Genomic DNA, 12,500 nt, shown 5'->3' with positions numbered 1-12,500 from the left:
TAACGAAAAGAATGCTGCCAGAAGTCCAATGCTCGTGGCCAGCAAATGGCGTATCAAATGTTTAACGTGCAAATGATCGTAAACAAAATTCTGGAATGTAGCTTGACATTGTTCATTGATTTTAAATAATCAGGAATGTAGTAGATAATGTCACAGCACAGACAAACTGACGTAACACTTCGAACATTTTTCGATTCAAATCATAGTCACGGAAACATGTTCGCCCAATGCTAAAAGGAATGAGTTTGGCCAACTATCAACTAGGTGGCGGTAGAGGGCAAATCTAGATTGAGTTTAAATAAGGGCGAAAGTAACATGAGAGAGTTCTCTTCATCGACTCTCTCTTCTTCAAATTAAAGTGACAAGATGCAAGTATGATTGCACTTTTTGGTCATAAATCGCTAGGTTGCAATGCAATCTAGCGTCTAAGTGTAAAAAAGTTCGATTGAATTTGTATCTAGCCACTTTAATTTGCAGAAGAGAGAGTCGATGAAGAGAACTCTCTCCTGTAACTTTCGCCCTTATTTAAACTCAATCTAGAAATGCCAAACTTGAATAAAAACGATGCGAGCGTCACGGATGACCAGTTGGCCAATTATCATTTTTTAAATAAACCGTTCAATCGGTGTACGATAGTACTTATCAGAGTGTTTGTCTGTTTGTCTGATACGCGCAGGGGGTGCGACACTCTAATCTTTTTCGAATCTTTTAAAGTGATTCAAAAAGATTCGAAAAGATTCAAAATGATTCGGCGGGATTAATAAAAAAACGCATCTGTCAGTTATATCAAAATAACTGGACCATTTCGTTCAGTGTTTGTTTTGAAGAGGACGATGGCAGGACAACTTTCAGATCAGCGAGAGCAGAAAATAATACGAAACTAAAGGTAATTTACTTTAATTTACGTTACTAAATAAATAACTAATTGAAAACTAAACCTATTTCAGTTGTACCTCAGGCATTTCCGCCGTCTTCCGCAGTTCTATTCAGAAATTCGGATGGTCGTGCGATACACCCGGACCCGAGGAATGCCGTAAGAAACGTTTTCACTGACGAGAACTGATGGGAGATGGCCATTCAGCCGCTGCGATCCGTTGGCCCTCAGGCACTCACCAAGGGCATCCTCCGTAAACCGGTGTAGTTCGTCGGCCAAGGCGAAAATATTGAAGTGCTTCGTTGCACGCAGTGAAGCAAGCTGGGGTAGGTTCGGAACTATGCTGCATGGATAAACGAAATATGCTGCAACGCACGACACGTTCCAAAACTTCGACACATCGCCGACAACCCAAAGGAGCTCGTCAACCTAGAGCACTTTATGCATCATCCACCGAATTGAGTTCTACGATTGCGACTGACCACAAATACGTCCTATCGCGGTACGGTAGCGAAGTGATCGACATTGAACTCATCCGGGTGTCCGACATGGCGGTGCTGGTGCTGATCTGACAACGTACCGAGCTGCCCGGGACATGCCGAGCAGGATATGTCTCATTCGTGGTATCCAAGGTTAACCTTAACTCGCCGAGAAAATCAGATAGCATACATTTATGAAAATGATTACAGTGACACACATATACAAAACAATAGTAACTTAACTTGAAAAAAATCTCAAAAATCTAGGGAACAATGGATGGAAATATAGGTTCATGTTAGCCAACATAAATTTGTGAAATTTTTGCTGGTCCGAAACGCCTTTTAGTTGGATATCACGATGGCTACACTCCGGTGACAAGCATATCGTTCAGTATAAACTTGTCTATTGACGACCTTGGATGATTCTCCTTCAGTTTAACAACTTCAAAAGCATTCCTATCAATTTTTATCGGCTGTTCGGGCCCGTATTTGAGTTCATTAACATGTTCTAATGAGAAGAAGGAGTGGTTCTATTTTCAAAGCAGATGCATTGTGCGTCACCAAAAAACTCCAGAGGACTTGGTGAACCTTTTCAACGACATGTTCTAATGAGTAGAAGGAGTGGTTCTATTTTCAAAGCAGATGCATTGTGAGTCACCAAACAACTACAGAGGACTTGGTGAACCTTTTCAACGACATGTTCTAATGAGAAGGAGGAGTGGTTCTATTTTCAAAGCAGATGCATTGTGCGTCACCAAAGAACTACAGAGGACTTGGTGAACCTTTTCAACGACATGTTCTAATGAGAAGAAGTGATTCTATTTTCAAAGCAGATGCATTGTGCGTCACCAAACAACTACAGAGGACTTGGTGAACCTTTTCTACGACATGTTCTAATGAGAAGGAGGAGTTCTATAGATGTATTGTGAGTCACCAATCAACAACAGAGGACTTGGTGAACCTTTTCAACGACATGTTCTAATGAGAAGGAGAAGTGGTTCAATAGATGCATTGTGAGTCACCAAACAACTACAGAGGACTTGGTGAACCTTTTCAACGACATGTTCTAATGAGAAGGAGGAGTGGTTCTATTTTCAAAGCAGATGCATTGTGCGTCACCAAAGAACTCCAGAGGACTTGGTGAACCTTTTCAACGACATGTTCTAATGAGTAGGAGGAGTGGTTCTATTTTCAAATCAGATGCATTGTGAGTCACCAAACAACTACAGAGGACTTGGTGAACCTTTTCAACGACATGTTCTAATGAGAAGGAGAAGTGGTTCAATAGATGCATTGTGAGTCACCAAACAACTACAGAGGACTTGGTGAACCTTTTCAACGACATGTTCTAATGAGAAGGAGAAGTGGTTCAATAGATGCATTGTGAGTCACCAAAGAACTCCAGAGGACTTGGTGAACCTTTTCAACGACATGTTCTAATGAGTAGGAGGAGTGGTTCTATTTTCAAATCAGATGCATTGTGAGTCACCAAACAACTTGTTTAGTGTTCTAATGAGAAGGAGAAGTGGTTCAATAGATGCATTGTGAGTCACCAAAGAACTCCAGAGGACTTGGTGAACCTTTTCAACGACATGTTCTAATGAGTAGGAGGAGTGGTTCTATTTTCAAATCAGATGCATTGTGAGTCACCAAACAACTACAGAGGACTTGGTGAACCTTTTCAACGACATGTTCTAATGAGAAGGAGAAGTGGTTCAATAGATGCATTGTGAGTCACCAAACAACTACAGAGGACTTGGTGAACCTTTTCAACGACATGTTCTAATGAGAAGGAGGAGTGGTTCTATTTTCAAAGCAGATGCATTGTGCGTCACCAAAGAACTCCAGAGGACTTGGTGAACCTTTTCAACGACATGTTCTAATGAGTAGGAGGAGTGGTTCTATTTTCAAATCAGATGCATTGTGAGTCACCAAACAACTACAGAGGACTTGGTGAACCTTTTCAACGACATGTTCTAATGAGAAGGAGGAGTGGTTCTATTTTCAAAGCAGATGCATTGTGCTTCATCAAAGAACTCCAGAGGACTTGGTGAACCTTTTCAACGACATGTTCTAATGAGGAGTGATTCTATTTTCAAAGCAGATGCATTGTGCGTCACCAAACAACTACAGAGGACTTGGTGAACCTTTTCATCGACATGTTCTAATGTGTAGGAGGAGTGGTTCTATAGATGTATTGTGAGTCACCAAACAACTACAGAGGACTTGGTGAACCTTTTCAACGACATGTTCTAATGAGAAGGAGGAGTGGTTCTATTTTCAAAGCAGATGCATTGTGCGTCACCAAAGAACTCCAGAGGACTTGGTGAACCTTTTCAACGACATGTTCTAATGAGTAGGAGGAGTGGTTCTATTTTCAAAGCAGATGCATTGTGCGTCACCAAACAACTACAGAGGACTTGGTGAACCTTTTCAACGACATGTTCTAATGAGTAGGAGTAGTTCTATAGATGTATTGTGAGTCACCAATCAACTACAGAGGACTTGGTGAACCTTTTCAACGACATGTTCTAATGAGAAGGAGGAGTGGTTCAATAGATGCATTGTGAGTCACCAAACAACTACAGAGGACTTGGTGAACCTTTTCAACGACATGTTCTAATGAGAAGGAGGAGTGGTTCTATTTTCAAAGCAGATGCATTGTGCGTCACCAAAGAATTACAGAGGACTTGGTGAACCTTTTCAACGACATGTTCTAATGAGAAGGAGTGATTCTATTTTCAAAGCAGATGCATTGTGCGTCACCAAACAACTACAGAGGACTTGGTGAACCTTTTCATCGACATGTTCTAATGTGTAGGAGGAGTGGTTCTATAGATGTATTGTGAGTCACCAAACAACTACAGAGGACTTGGTGAACCTTTTCAACGACATGTTCTAATGAGAAGGAGTGATTCTATTTTCAAAGCAGATGCATTGTGCGTCACCAAACAACTACAGAGGACTTGGTGAACCTTTTCAACGACATGTTCTAATGAGTAGGAGTAGTTCTATAGATGTATTGTGAGTCACCAATCAACTACAGAGGACTTGGTGAACCTTTTCAACGACATGTTCTAATGAGAAGGAGGAGTGGTTCAATAGATGCATTGTGAGTCACCAAACAACTACAGAGGACTTGGTGAACCTTTTCAACGACATGTTCTAATGAGAAGGAGAAGTGGTTCAATAGATGCATTGTGAGTCACCAAACAACTACAGAGGACTTGGTGAACCTTTTCAACGACATGTTCTAATGAGAAGGAGGAGTGGTTCTATTTTCAAAGCAGATGCATTGTGCGTCACCAAAGAACTCCAGAGGACTTGGTGAACCTTTTCAACGACATGTTCTAATGAGAAGGAGGAGTGGTTCTATTTTCAAAGCAGATGCATTGTGCTTCATCAAAGAACTCCAGAGGACTTGGTGAACCTTTTCAACGACATGTTCTAATGAGAAGGAGTGATTCTATTTTCAAAGCAGATGCATTGTGCGTCACCAAACAACTACAGAGGACTTGATGAACCTTTTCAACGACATGTTCTAATGAGTAGGAGTAGTTCTATAGATGTATTGTGAGTCACCAATCAACTACAGAGGACTTGGTGAACCTTTTCAACGACATGTTCTAATGAGAAGGAGGAGTGGTTCTATTTTCAAAGCAGATGCATTGTGCGTCACCAAAGAACTCCAGAGGACTTGGTGAACCTTTTCAACGACATGTTCTAATGAGTAGGAGGAGTGGTTCTATTTTCAAATCAGATGCATTGTGAGTCACCAAACAACTACAGAGGACTTGGTGAACCTTTTCAACGACATGTTCTAATGAGAAGGAGGAGTGGTTCTATTTTCAAAGCAGATGAATTGTGCGTCACCAAAGAACTCCAGAGGACTTGATGAACATTTTCATCGACAACGACAGGAGAATATCTCATGAATCGTTTAAAAAATTCTTAAAGTTCTTATCAAGGTTTTTAGTACTTGCGTCACCTTACAATTTGGGAGGATATGGTGAACTTTTAAACTTTTCAAAAAGTTTTTGGAAAATGTTTAAAATCAAAACTTAACAAATTTTGCATCACCTCGCAATTTCAGATGACTTGGTGAACCTTCCTTGTTCTCAAAAATTCTGATTAATTTGCAGGCAAGAACCGTTTGAACTCTCTAAGTCGTTTTCGAGAAAAGTCAAAATTAAACGTACCTGCGTCACCTAGCAACTTGCGATGTTTTTTGGCCATGGTATTTGGAGAGTTGAAACTGATTACAAAATTACACTTCCTTGTTTTGTGTCACTTCGAGAATTTTAAAGGTTTTATCAGCAAGCTCTAAAAAAATCCTAATTATTACCTATAATTATTTTAAGCTCCCTAGAACAATGCAGGTGACCATGCATTTGATGGTCGTATTCAGAGACCCGTATTTCAATTTCGGATGTTTTAGAAGTACCCATCAAAACTCCCCACCCACCACAACACTATTTATTGACAAAGGCGAAAATAAAAGAAAATTAATATAACAATAACAAAATAATAAATAGACATGGCTCCGTTTGGATCACTGCATTGGTTCCTTTGTATGGATGGCGAAGCGGTACCTTTCAACAAAAATGTTTGCCATGGTTAATAGGTCTGCAATAGATTTAAAAATAAATTCATGTGTTGGTTCTAGATAAGTGGGATAAATGATTTAGCGAAACCAAATGTAGGTGTCAAATCACACACTATTTATTCTCCAGTAGGTAAAATTTTATTAGCAGACAATTGCATTGTTGTTGACATAAGAGAAAATCCAAATTTTTGTCAGCCGATAAACGATAAACCACTCCTAAAGCAAACCATAAAAATTGGAGAAGATTACTATTAAGGAGTTTCTGAACGGCGTACTGAATGTTCCAAAAATTGGAAAACAATAATCAGATCTAACCGATACTGGGCAAGATTACAAGTGCATTGAGTGCTTAAAATGTCATTTCGCCATATCTAGGTAGAAGCAATCACGTACAGTTCATTTCAGAAACTGAACCTGAAAAAATGGTATACCTATGGAAGACTTGTGCAACTAGACTAGTTCTACAAGAAAGTCACGGAAAACCGCGCTATCTCCAATATATAAGATCAATGTCATCCACTATCTTCGAACAATGCCAATTCACGGTAAATAACAATTGGCTTTTTTCTTAGGTAGTCGACGACATTTACCTTAATTATAAAGTAAAGCGGTTTTCCGAAATTTTCTTGAAACACTGATATAGCCGCACAAGTCTTTCATATACCATAGGTTCAGCTTCTGAAATGAGCTGTACGTAATTGAATCTAGATATGGCGAAATTACATTTTCAGCACTGCAAGTGGTAGTCGAAATATACGCATATCTGTCAAAGGATAAATATTAGAAAGCGGATTCAAATTCTAATTCGAAAATGGAATCAGATCTCATTCAATCGCAATCCCCAGCAAACCATAGGTATCTCAGAATTCTTTTTTCAAGAAATAGAAAATGTATGCATCCTTCTCACAAAGTTTTCTTGGATACGATCCCCTACATCGAATCGTTCACTCTTTTTAATATTTTAAAAGTATTTTCTTACCTGTCGATAAAAAGATGCATCCAGGACCATCATTGTAACCATTTTTCAAAAGATGTTCGTTTGATATCAGAAGCGAGGACTCCGGGATCCGATTAATAAAACACTAAGAGGACGAGAAAAAAAGTATAAGTACAACTCGTTAGTTAAGCGAAAGGACTTCAATAATGACAAGAAAAATTATTATCTTGTGCTTTGGCAGGACGGAGCGTAATAAGGAGCTTTAAGGCTTTACGGGGCGTCATCAGAATCATCAATCATTGCTCTCATACTTTGAAGATGCAAATCTCGAGTTCCACTGCATGGAATGGGCTGAAAAAATTGATCGTTTGTATGCTTACATGTGATGAATAATCGACTAAATTTTCAGTTAGATCAGTCCACTGGAATTGGAGATTTGCATCGTCAAAGTTTCTATTTTCTATTCTCTATTGTATTGATCGCTAGCAAATCGATACCCACCTGTCGTTCTACCCCTCTATCTCTAGACGCAAAATCTCGTCCAACTCTTTCCGCTGTCGGTCTTCGTCCGCATAACCGTTGTTTTCTTTACTGGCACCTCAGACATCTTCTCCTAGGTGCCCAACACCTCTCCCGACCCTCCGTCCATGTCGTCCATGCCCTGTAACTCTAATCTTGGTAACCGATGGATTCCTGCTGCAGATAATGATGGTGCACTGCCTGGCATTATTCGCTTCCGAGCACATCCGGAACCATAAAGAAAAACAGCCACCAGCGGCGTTTGGCCGTACATGTTCGTACAACTAGTTCGACTCTTAGTGGTAAAACATAAATCCGTCCAAACGAGTGCCGTTCAACATATGTAAGATACCTGCAAGCGACGAGAGGTAGATTTTCGTTAATTTTGTTTTAATTCAGGATAAAAAGGCTTGGACACTCACATTACCAGATTCATTTCCTTGTACACCAGCGTATCCAGCACGTAGAACACCAGTTCCTTCCATAGTCGGGAAGCAGTCCAGCACTGTCACGCAATGCTTCTTGTTGGCAAGGTAAATACATTGTTTTACCATTTCAAATGGGACATTTTCAGCTAATATATTTCACGGTTTATGGGGGGTTTTCCAGAGTAAGGAAGCGTCTCAATCAATCATAAAAATCTTCTCCGGCCTCAAAAACTGCTGCTCTCGTTCCGGCAATGAATACAAACCATCATACCTGGTTCCGAAGTGTTCATAGGTGTTCTGCTCCTGCAGTCGCTACTTCCCGCACTTCCCCCTCTAGTTCCAGTCCTCGTAATGGCTCTGGTGCTCACAGCCTACCGTTTTCTCGTTCCCGGATGCGTAGAATTATAAAACACTACGAAAATCACATCGATCGCGCACGAATTTTACTAAAAAAACGGAATTACACAGCATCGACCGCACAAGACCGCACCATTTTTGTTGACAATTTCGATCGTTTTCAGGATTGACAGATTTGCGCGCAAAACACTGAAGCAAAAGTGATTTGATTTTTTTATCGGAATTTTGCTGATTCGAAAAGATTCAAAAAGATTCCGAAAAGATTCAGAAAAGATTAAATTCAAAAGATTCAAGTGTCACCCCTTCGGATACGCGTAACACTGCACAATGGCTGATTCCGTCATTTTAGCGCGCACAGTTAATAATTTAACGTTAATTAACGATAATATTGAGCGTTGCAGTTTTTTCGGTTTTTTTCGGAGAAGTTTTTCACTGCTATTGCTTCTTTTGTGCCATAGGCGAATTTGGCGGAAGCTAACGATCACTCTTTTCTCTGGTGGCAGGAATGAGAATCCTATGAAAAAAGTGACTCCGCCAAAATTTGCCATGGCGCAGCATAGGCAAAGTGCACTCTTTTCACTTTTTCATATCGAATTCCGCATCGCAGAGAAAGAAACGAGTGTAGTGATATAGGTTGACTAAAGAAAATATTTCGATTAAAATTCAAATAGTTACCACAATCTTATTTCTCTGAGTGTACCCATGACTTCTACCCGTTGCAACTGAGCTTTAGATTTTGGAGCTCACGATGTCTAGGCGTGATCGGAAAGCTCTTTCGCGCTGCGCTGACGAACAACTGGATACGAAGGAAAGGGAGGCGAGAATGAATGACTAGCGAATGGGTGAACGAGAAGGCGTGAACGGACATGCACAGTACGGCAAACGAATGAAACCAGTTTGTGAACGATGTTTGAGACGAACGGACGGAGGAGCAGTAATGATGAATCAATAAAAAAAAAAGTTAAAAAAAGTTTCTGTGAATAAATGTTCTGAATGTACGTAAAAGTCGTTTTCGATTTTTTATTGGCTAGAGGATGGAGGAATGCAGAATGTGTGACCGGAAGCAGGGTAAGTTTATTGAATTTGCTTGATTTGTTGGTGCATTTTGTGTCGCTGAAAATGATGATTTTTTTCGGGGTGAAAAGATGGATTCCCGTGCATTCATACACGACTGAACATGCAACGATTTTCCTTGACTGTTCCGAAAAGCGTACGAACACTACATGGCGCAGTTGGTATGGGTTTATTTCGTTTAAAATTTTCATTTGGTTGTGGTCCATACTGCTCGGTACAAATTGTAAGTTGAACGTCAAACAAGAAAATGTGGAATTGCTTCTTTGATTATGTTGATAATTTTGAAGGCAATTGATGTTGGAAAAAGTTGGGTTAAGTGGCGCCGGGGCACCGCGATAGCTCTGATGGTAACATTAATGGATTGATAATTCAGAGGTTCTTTTTTTGATCCGAGATCACGAATTGTGGGTGGAATGTCGAAACAAGAAAATGCGTAATGGTCATTTTACGGGCCGATTTTATGAATGAACGTTTGACAGGAGGTGGTGTTTTAATACGAAAAAATCAACGTTGCTATCATTTTGTATAATCAGTCATTGCTGGTTTACTTATTTTGTGAATGGAGTTTATGGGATTTTATGGGAAGTTTTGTGTGAATCGAAATGACATAGTGTTGAAGTGCTCTTCGTTGAGCAATTTGTTAGTTATCTGGATTATTACAGGGGCGTAATAGCATTTTTGTGATATGGTACAACCGAGTGTATGAATCAAATATTAGAATGAAACAGGACGTACGTCATTGAAAGTTTGTTGTTTGCTGTAATAATTTATGTCGGATTTTAGTTTAAACTAGAGGAGGAATATTTATGTGCTACAGTAATTCAAAGGACTAGCGTTAACTCGAACAATATTGGGTTACGAGTTAAAAATACATTTCGATTCTATCAAGTATTATTTCAAAGATGTTTTAATTGGTGCTGAATTTAATGAGTTTCGAGTATAAGTTGGTTTCAAGGTGAGAATTATTACAAAGATCGGAATGGATTTATATATCAGATAAAAAGGTTATTGTAATGTTGCAAGTTTTTATTTATAAGAATTCATTTTGGTTTTTAACAGTTATCTGTTTGGAATGGAATGGTATCGTATTTTGGATTAAGTGTGGTAAATTAAAGTGTTTGTCTGCGCATTTTTATAATTTTACCAATTGTTCTAAGCAGTGCGAACCATAAATTCTGTGTAGCGTCTCCATAAGAGTTAGGTCTCACAGAAGTTCAACAATATAATAATTGGAATTTTGAAGTCAGCGGAATTCTTACAGATTCTGTGTAGCGTCTCTATATGAGTTAGGTCTCACAGAAGTTTAAAAGAAAAAAAAAACAAGGTTTATCGATGGTTCTGTGTAGCGTCTCCTTAGGAGTTAGGTCTCACAGATGGTAGACAAAGCAGTAAAAACAGAGGAGATGGTTGATACACAAAATGTTTCTGTGTGCGTCTCTGGATGGGTCAAGTCTCAAAGAATCACAGCAAAAAATAAAAAAATAAAATGATTGTCTATATACCATTCTGTGTAGCGTCTCCTTAAGAGTTAGGTCTCACAGAAGAACAATGCAACAAAAAAAAGCAGCGGTAGTTATTGATATTATGTTTCTGTGTGCGTCTCTGTATGAGTTAGGTCTCACAGAAGTGACAACAAAAGCCAGAGTAGAAAGAAAATGAGATTACAAATGAGTATGTACAAAGTCTTTGAATAAACTAGGTGTCAAAGAAGTTAAAAAATATGAAAAGATAAATGAGTAGGTGTATTACAGATAATTCTGCATAGCATCTTATTGGGGATTTAGCAGAAGTGTAGTGATAAGCAAAATGATGCATTAAGAATTCCTAATGATGAGATATAGTTCCTCTTCATAATAGTAATGCTCAACACAGAGGTTATGGAAATTAAATTTAAAAACATATCAGAGAGCATGATACAAAAAAATACACGAACTAACAACTACATAATTCTGATATTCTGGGCCTAATGGTTATTATTGGAGTCTGGACAACTCTACGCACTAAAATAATGTGTAATTTCTTTATGATGTAGCGTCTATGTTGAGAAAGATAAATGAATTTGGGAAATTTGACGCTTAACTGATTTTTTATAAACTTTGCAAGCTAAACTCATGCAATCTGTATGAGTAGTTTCTTGAGGGTAAACCACGAAATCTGTGAGATACGAAGGATTTGATTGGCGATTACCTGATTTTATGCTTGATGGATTTCTTGGAGCCTGGCAAGCTTCACCCATCAAAGCGATTCTAGAATTAGATGTATTAAGTTCTTTATGGTAAAACATGAAAAGAACGCAAACACTAATAACTAGAGTGTTGGTAATATTTTGCTTTTAATGTTTAGCAATAATCAAAAGGAGTCGAAACAAATACACAGTTGTGTCAGTAGTTTTTGAGGGTAAAACTAGAACTACGAAGGAGTTACTTGACAATTTCCTAATTGTTACGTACGAGGGATACTTCGGAAGCCTGGCAAGCGCCACCTATTTGAACAGTTTCAAAATCAGAGATTTTGGATTCTTAATAAGGAAACATGCAAAAAAAAAATTAAAAACAAGATAATTTTTGATATTTAGATGTAAAGCAATGGATTCTGGAAAACTCTACACAATGTAGCAATATCAAATTTAGTTTTGCAGCATCTTTTTTCAGAAAGAAAACATGAGAGTGGAGAAGACATAAGAATACGAAGTTTTTTTGTCACTTGCCAATTTTGAAACCATACAAGCAGTATCAGAGGTTTATTGACGATTTCCTATTTTTTTTCTTGATGGATACTCATGGAGCCTGGAAAACTTCACCCAGCGATTTCACAATCAGATGTATTGCATTTTTAATGATGAAACATGTCAACAAAAATATAAACTATTAACAAGAGTATTTCTATTGTTTACACATTATAACAATATTATGTTCAGTTGTTACAGTTTCCTTAGGATTGTATGACGGGGTGAACGTCAGCTAATGCATGAATAAGGTTAAGGGTAGGTAGAGTATGAAATTTGTGAGGTACGAAGGAGTTGATAGATGTTTTCCCAATTTATATGCTTAATGGAACTTTCGGAATCTGACAAGCTCCGCCTATTACATCCAACTGAAAGTCAGTTGTTGTAACTTGCTAGTGGCAGACATATAAGCTATTAGACATAAAGATACATAGATATTTGAAGGTGATTTTTTTCTTAATACTTGGTGATTACTTTTGGATCAACACATTCTATACCCGT

General features: G+C 38.6%; 1 long non-coding RNA gene across 1 annotated transcript; it reads right to left on the bottom strand.

Moving 5' to 3' along the window:
* Positions 1-5,073: 5,073 nt before the first annotated feature.
* Positions 5,074-8,500, bottom strand: LOC134287577 (uncharacterized). The gene is made up of 4 exons (XR_009997386.1): positions 7,838-8,500; positions 7,398-7,767; positions 6,939-7,041; positions 5,074-5,979 (listed from the first exon to the last, which is right to left on the bottom strand). It is a non-coding gene; the product is annotated as an uncharacterized LOC134287577 (long non-coding RNA).
* Between the last annotated feature and the right edge of the window lie 4,000 nt (positions 8,501-12,500).

This window comes from Aedes albopictus, chromosome 1 (genome assembly GCF_035046485.1).
Source record: "Aedes albopictus strain Foshan chromosome 1, AalbF5, whole genome shotgun sequence".
NCBI classification, from domain to species: Eukaryota; Metazoa; Arthropoda; class Insecta; order Diptera; family Culicidae; genus Aedes; species Aedes albopictus.
The sequence above is the reverse complement of the archived record's forward strand: the minus strand, read 5'-3'. Positions and strand labels throughout refer to the sequence as shown.